Raw genomic sequence first — 7,898 nt, 5'->3', positions numbered from 1 at the left:
GTATGAAAACATGCAAAACTTTCTTATGACAGAAGTGATGATTAATTTGAGATAAAATTAATTATCATTTGGTGTCTGGATTATTGCTGGAACAGATGCTGTCTGTAGTGACTGTAATGTGAAATGTTACTTGTAACAAAAACAATTTTAACTGGTCAATTTATGAGACTGACACATTCAGTGAATATAAAAATATTTTCTTGCACATCCTGAGAGTTTGTGCAGCTCTGTGCCATTATTATCACTATGCCACAAACTCAGTAAGATCTGTAGTAGGGTCTGTAGTGGAGGTTGGATGTGTTATTTTTTATCCACACAATATATTGTTTTTCTTCAAATAATTTTAAATCAACTTATTAAATCTTTATGATAAAATGTTAGAGCAGTGTAATATTATGACATAATAATGTTACATGATAATATTATAAGTGATTAATAATATATCAAAATAATTATTAATCATTTACTAATGATATGATTATGTCGTGACTTACAAAAGTTTTTTTTTGGATGACTTAAAACACACTTGTGGCAATGTTAACATTTCACTTATTAATCATCTACAAATGTATATTAATTTTTAAAATGATTAGTTAATCATTAATTAAACACTTTTAAATTACTTATACCTGATCATTATGATAAAGAATTGTTACCAGAAATTTGATCAAAACAGTCTGTAGTCACTGTCACAACAAAACTGTAAAAACTTTATGAAGATGATGAGGTGGGGGGGGGGTTTCAGACAGATTTTGGCAACCTTGCTGACACAAAAACGAAAACCTGAAAGCAGATGTTGTACATGCAGTGTTTACACTTGACCGCAAGAATTTTTTTCATTTTAAAAAAACTGATCATCAAACTGTTTTATTATTTGCTGATGTGGGAATGTAGATGTAAAATAATGGGAAACCAAGGACACTTTGAGAACTTGTCTAGTAGCTGAACATTTTGATCAAAGCAAGTCGTCTGGTGTGGAGCACAAAGGCACTTCCTTTTTAATGTAAGTAGGCATAAAATCAAGAAACATGATTAAATATGTTACAATCTTGTAATCCCTATTTGTCCATATTTCACTCTAATATTCTGCAATCATGTTTTCAAACTTTTATATAATTGATATAATGATAATTTTTAAGTAGCCTTCTGTTGTTACTCTATAGGTTGTTTTACACTGTAAGTAACATAAAATGAAAAATATATTTCAGTCAGTTATAGATATTACTCATGCATTGCCCTTCTTAATGAATATAAGAATATCATCTATGTTCTTTGTGTAATCTTGAGTCAGAAACCACTTCTACGTTTATTTTCCTCTTGCAACTACTCAAAATGAACATGTGCTTCTAGAAACATTTCAACAGAGTGCATTTCATAAGATAATGACAGTAGATACACCCATGATAGTGGTTTGAAGTATGACACTGTATTTTCTGTAGTCAATGACACTATAAATGTGTTAATTTTCTAAGGGAAATTTCATCTGCATAAAAAGCCATCAAACACTTTTATTTTTTTGGTATGTACATTAAAAAGAGGTTAGGTGATCAAGCTGACTTGTAAAAAGCCTATATCTCTTCTATTTAAAGGACTCTATAGCAGTGTTATAATTTATGCTGAACTTGACTTTATATAAGCTACCGGTTTTTACCTAACCAGAAGAAACAGGTTTATTACTGTTAATTTTTAGTATTAAGACAGTGTAAATAGCATCTTATTGCTATTTACACATATTTCCCATGTCTCTGGCAAATAAGTGAAAATAGCATATTGGTTTCATTAGTTTTCTTAAATCGTTCTGGTTTAACAGGTTTAAGTTCTGAAGAAAACTCCCCCCTCCAGAGTCTTAGAAAAATGCAGAATTGAAAGTTTCGGAGCTTCTGATCAAGACACAGTTAATTGGAGAAACAAGAAACATCTGCATCATCATTCATGGTTAGTAAATTATACTAATGTTACTTCATGAGATACTGAAACTATGGATTTAAAAGTGACTGTATTGATTCTACACACTTACAGTATCAGACAACATTGAGATATTATTTACATCAGTGTTTTGTTTGTTTGTTTTTTGCTAACAAAACTCAAAGCAACAATATCAGATTTGCTTAAAACAACTTTCTGTTGACTCATATGTCTCTATTCACAGCTTAAAAAATCCAAATAATATTTGAGTTTAGATACACAGGTTAAAGAGTGGAAGTACTTAAGACGTTTTTATTTTCTTGACCTGCAGCCGTGAGTTGTTGAAGGACGATGGCGTCTGTTAAAGAGCTGCTCTTGGACTCACTGAAGGAGCTGGTAGAAGCTAAACTGAAGGAGTTTCAGTGGCACTTAGTGAATTTTTATCAAGATAATTTATCAAGGTCTGAATTGGAAAAGGCGGATAGAATCGATACAGTAGATAAGATGGTGGCATGTTTTGGACCAGAAAGGAGCTGTGAAGATCATGGTGGACATCCTGAGGAAGATGAACCAAAATGATCTGGTTGAACAGGATGGAGAATAAACAAAAGCAAGGTAACATTTAATTCACTATGACTGTAACGAGATTAAATATTTGCAAGTGAAACATATTTTCTTTCCTCTTTGCTCTGCTGATGTGATTGTGAGATAAATGTTTCCCAGTGAGTAATTCTCTCTTTCTCCCTCACAGCTCAGACTGAGGGCAATATGAAGACATCTGTTGCTGTTGAAGGTGATTTATAACATATCAGTAGTAAATATCAATCACTGTCTGTAAATGGAAAAAAGAAAATAAAGAGAAATGAAGAGTTTGGTTCCAAAACGGCATTTTACCGCGCCAAAAACGGCATTTAAAAAAAATTAGTTTCTACCATAATCAGTATTGTTTGATCAGTATTGAAAAGTAAATTTTTATTCTGTCATGTTTTACTCCCTATCTTTCCAAACCATGACAAACGCCAGTCTCCCTTCTCTGCAGAATGCAGTACATCCGCTCAACCAATCACAGCACCACCATTCCATCTACAGCTCTGTGTATTAAATGCCGCTCCATCTGTAAAGCACGTGATGGAGATTTACTATTAATCACAGAACTGGCTTTACTGACGAGATGCGCATGATAAACCCATGCAATTTATCGTGCAGCCCTAGTATTTTCAACAGTTTCATTATGAAAAATAACTTTTATATTGATTCAGTGGATTTATTGCATTTTGAAAAAAAAAAGTTTTTAATAATAAAATCTTTAAAAATTCAAATCCAGATTTTGATTTTCAATGTTATTATAACCTAAAGATGCTATGTGAAAGTTTGAAACAGAAAATAGCAGTTTTCATCTTGCCACTTTCTTGGTAAAGAAAACACCTTTTTTACTCAAATTAATCAAAATGGATTTATAGCATTTTGGAACCAAGCTCCTCAAATATAACGCAAGCAGCAAATGACAGGACCAGTCATGCTGACTAATAACTTATTTACAAATGCATTATAAATCATTGATAAGCAGTTATAAATGCATGAGTAAAAGGGTGATTTTGATGCAATACCTGCCAAATATTGAGCTATTTTTAACTCATGTTATAAATGCTTAATAAATATATTCATTAATACTTATTTCACTCAAAACCAGATGCCTGATTTATTTCATGATGCAGCAAAAAATTTACTATTATAGCAAGACTGAAGGGTGTTGTATTTATGGTTTTCTCACTTATATCTCATTACTCATGTCACTTTTCTTACAATGTTTCTTACCAGAATCAACTCTGTGAAAGTGAACCTTAATGTAAAGTGAACACCTGTGAACCATTTATTAATGAGTTTTATAAATGTTAATAACGTCTAAAAGTTAACCTTAATGTGAAGTAAACACCTGTGAACCATTTCTTAATGAGTTATACAAAAAAATTCATGTGAAAGCTGAGACAAGAGCAAATGTAATTGCTCCTGTAATTACTGGAAAACAACTTCGCCGAAAAAGTGACAATCAACTGCACAATACAGCTTTGTACAATCACTATAACTGTTTGTACTGAGACACACCGCTTATTAGCAGTTAGTTAATAGCTTATTAATGCCCAGTGGTTGTGAACCTTACCCTAATTTAGTTTGTTTTATGGCAATATTGTTAAATAACATGCTTTAGCTTCATGGCAGATGTTTTTTGTTGTTGTTGTTGTTGTTTTTTACTTTTTTTCTTTTCTTTCTCTTCACAGAGACACAAAAATCCCAAGACACAGAGAAAACACACAGGAAAACAAGTGCAGCCATCATGTTCTCTTAAGGCTAGTTCACACTGCACTGAGAGCTGCTGACCAACACCAATAGAAAACAGTTTTGTGCAGTTTTATTGGATTAGTGTGCTACCCCTTTGCCACTGGTTGGTGTTTGTTTTTACCAACTGAAAATCCCTAATGAAACAAAAATATCTCATTAACTAAATACTGTTACTCTACCTGACAGCCAAGAATTTAATAAATAATTTGATAAATATTTTTTTTAAGACTACATCCATATCAGATTCGGACAATGATTAAAAAAAGACGATGAGATACTCGTAATCTATCAACGCTCCCAAATCTTGCATAGTTCTTTAACTCTTTCACCACAGTTTCAACATTTAATTCAGTAAGCTTGAGCAGCTTTCATTTATATTCTATTTAAGCATATAAACGTGTGAAGCAGTGCTTATATAGTTATTTCTGCTTCTTCTTCATCTGTTCTGATCCAGAGGTTACATACTCTTCCAGAAGATGTAATAATAATACTTACAGTATAACAGTGAAAACATGGATTGCTGGGAAATATAGCCAAGTCAATCGCATGAGTCTTTTAGTAAAAAACTGATCACTTACTCTTTGCTATTTTTTTTTCTCTTTCTCCAAATGCTCAGCTGCAGAGGACCATAAAGTTGCTGTTCATGATTACACACAGAGGTCAGCCTAAGACTGAAGAAGAAATTAAAACTGGGACTACCAACGGATATTGATTGGTAAATTCACAGAAGGGTCATCAGCAGCACCTGAATGATATATACACTGATCTATATGTGGTGGAGAACGAGACTGGAGGAATAGAGAGTGAGCACGAGGTGATACAGATTGAATCAAGACACAGCCGATTTACCATTGACAAACCAATCAAATGCAGCGACATATTCAAAGTCCAGAGTGATATGAGTAAACAAAAAAGAGTGCTGACGATGGGAATTGCAGGAGTGGGATAGACTGTCTCCGTCAATAAATTCATCCTTGACTGGGCTGACGGAAAGAAAATCAGGATATAGTCTTCTTTATCCACTCCCATTCCGTAGACTGAATTTGATTAAAAAAAAGAGGTTCAGTCTTTTAGGACTGCTTAACAAATACTTCTTTTAGTAGTCCTGAAGTGAACTGCCCCTCTCTTCCTGAAGGGGACGGTAAAGTTGTGTTCATCTTTGATGGGGCTGGATGAATGTAGCTTCTCTTTGAGCTTTGAAGATGATGACAGCATTACAGATGTTAATTGAAGAAAAAAAAAGTGAGTGTCATTATAACCAGCCTGATCAAGAGACAGCTGGTTCCCTCTGCTCACATTTGGAATCACATCCAGACCAGCAGCAGCCAAACAGATACCCCGAGACTACAGTTGGGATCAGGTGACAGAGGTGCGAGGATTTAACGATGAGCAGAAAGAGCATACTTCATCAAAAACAGCAAGTGCTGAAGTTGCTGGAAACATCATCCGTCACATCAGGAAATTCAGGAGTCCCTATACATCCATGTGCCACATCCCCGTCTTCTGCTGGATCTCTCTCACTGTTCTTCGGCCTCTTCTGCTTAAAAAGGGCAATGACAAAACTCCCACAACTCTCACATGGATGTACACAAACTTTGTACTTTCTCAGATACAGCAGATGAAAAATAAATACAGTGATGATTCCTTCAAAGAGATTATTTTGAAGCCTTGGGAAACTGGCGTTTTATAAGCTGATGGAAGGTAAGCTGATTTTCTACAAAAAAGATCTTGAGGAGTGTGAAGTAGATGTCAGTAAAGGGTCAGTTGTTCTCTGGGTTATGCACCGAGATCTTTCAGGAAGAAAAAAGCCGTTTCAGAAACAAGTATATTACAGCGTTGTACATCTTAGTGTCCAGGAATTCCTTGCTGCTCTCTACTCGACTTGACTGACAAAGGAGGAGAAAGAAAAAATATTTTTTCTATTCCTGCCATAGAAAACTGACATGGAAACTCTCTAAAAAGCCACTGTTTCAAATTCATAAGGCTGCAGTCAAGAAGGCATTAAAAAGTGAGAATGGACACCTAGACCTTTTCCTTCGGTTCCTGCTGGGTCTCTCACGAGGAGTCCAATGCAGAGTGCCCTTGACTTAAAAGAACAACTGGCAGAAAACTAGAGCTCAAATCAGAGAACATTGAAATACTCTGCTGACTATATCAAAAAAGAAAATAGAGAAGATAAATCAGTGGAAAGAACCATCATCTCTTCTACTGTCTGACTGAAATGAAAGTTGACTTTAGTTGAGGAGAATCCAGAAGAATCTGAGTTTTAGGAAAACTTTCAGCACAGAATCTCTCCTCTGTTCATGGTCTGGTCTGGTGTTTGTGCTCCTGATTGTCAGAGAGAGAGCTCAATAGAAATTTGAGCTGCGAGAAACAATACAGAAGATCTGATGAAGCATGATGAGACTTGCTGCCAGTGATCAAAAACACCAGAAGAGGCACTGTAAGAGTCTTCTTTACACTCATTTACTATAAATGTCCTTTTTAAAAATGTAGATGTATATCTCTTCACCATCATGCAAGCTGATACCCAAGTTTTGATTATTCTGTAATTGTATCCAAGTCGTCATGATAAATACATTTTGTTCAAAGAATATATTTGGCCCAGAAATATTGCAATAAGTCATTTTATGTTGCTGATTTTTTATAATGATAATGTTTAAGCAAGTATCAGAACTGAACTCAATCCGACAGCAGCTGAGTCATAGCTAAATCTTCAAGAATCGGCTAAAAAACACATCTCTTCCATCTTTAGTTTGACCCTCTTACTTTAGGACTCACTATTCAAGTCCTATTCTTTAAAAAAAAATCTTAACTAGCTTTCTAATCTTTTTGGTATTCTATGTTTTCTTTTCAGTTATTATACCATAAAAAAAGCAAAAAGACCTCTAACACTAGTTTGCTCTATTCTTTTTTTCTATTCTATCTGTTTTCTTTTTATTCATTATATTATTAAACGCCCTTGCTATGTGTACTGCGTTAAGCTAGCTGACTGTTATAGCACTTGCATATCATTGATTCTTCTTTGTTAGGGTTTTGATTGCTTCCATTGTCCCTCATTTGTAAGTCGCTTGGATAAAAGCGTCTGCTAAATGACTAAATGTTAATGTTAATGTAACTTGCTTCTCGCTTGTGCTAGACAGGCTGGTATCATGCTGCATTTACACACTGTGTCACCAGTGCTGGACACCAGTCACATGAAATCCCCTTAAAAAATTGTTAAAATAATAATACAACTAAGTTGTGTGTGTATACTGGTATCTCACTATATTATGGGGACAATTATGTTCCCCCAAGTATAGGAAATACCAGTAAACATTTTGACCTTGTGGTTACATTTGTAGTTTCCCGCCTGAGGAAACAAGCTCTATAAATCAGACAGAATTAAGTGTTTTGGAAATCAAAAAATACCGAAGGGAAAGTTTCCTGTAGGGTAGTAGGTTTAGATGTAGGGTTAGGACTAAGGGACAGGACAATACAGACTTCATAGTAGAAAAACCATTACGCCTATGTAATGGCCCCAAAAAACAGCTGTGTGTGTGCGCGCATGCGCTGTAGGTGAATATATTTTTTTTTCGAGTGATTTTTTTTTTTTTTTTGTGACCGAACATAGCATGGTAAAACACAATGGACAATATATTGCTTCACAATATTAT

General features: G+C 34.6%; 1 pseudogene; it reads left to right on the top strand.

Annotated features, from left to right (window-relative positions):
* The first annotated feature begins 876 nt into the window (after positions 1–876).
* On the top strand, positions 877–7,454 carry LOC122137231 (annotated as a pseudogene).
* The last annotated feature ends 444 nt before the right edge of the window (positions 7,455–7,898 follow it).

This window comes from Cyprinus carpio, chromosome B4 (genome assembly GCF_018340385.1).
Source record: "Cyprinus carpio isolate SPL01 chromosome B4, ASM1834038v1, whole genome shotgun sequence".
In the NCBI taxonomy this organism is placed as follows: domain Eukaryota; kingdom Metazoa; phylum Chordata; class Actinopteri; order Cypriniformes; family Cyprinidae; genus Cyprinus; species Cyprinus carpio.
This window is presented reverse-complemented; position numbering and strand designations above follow the sequence as displayed.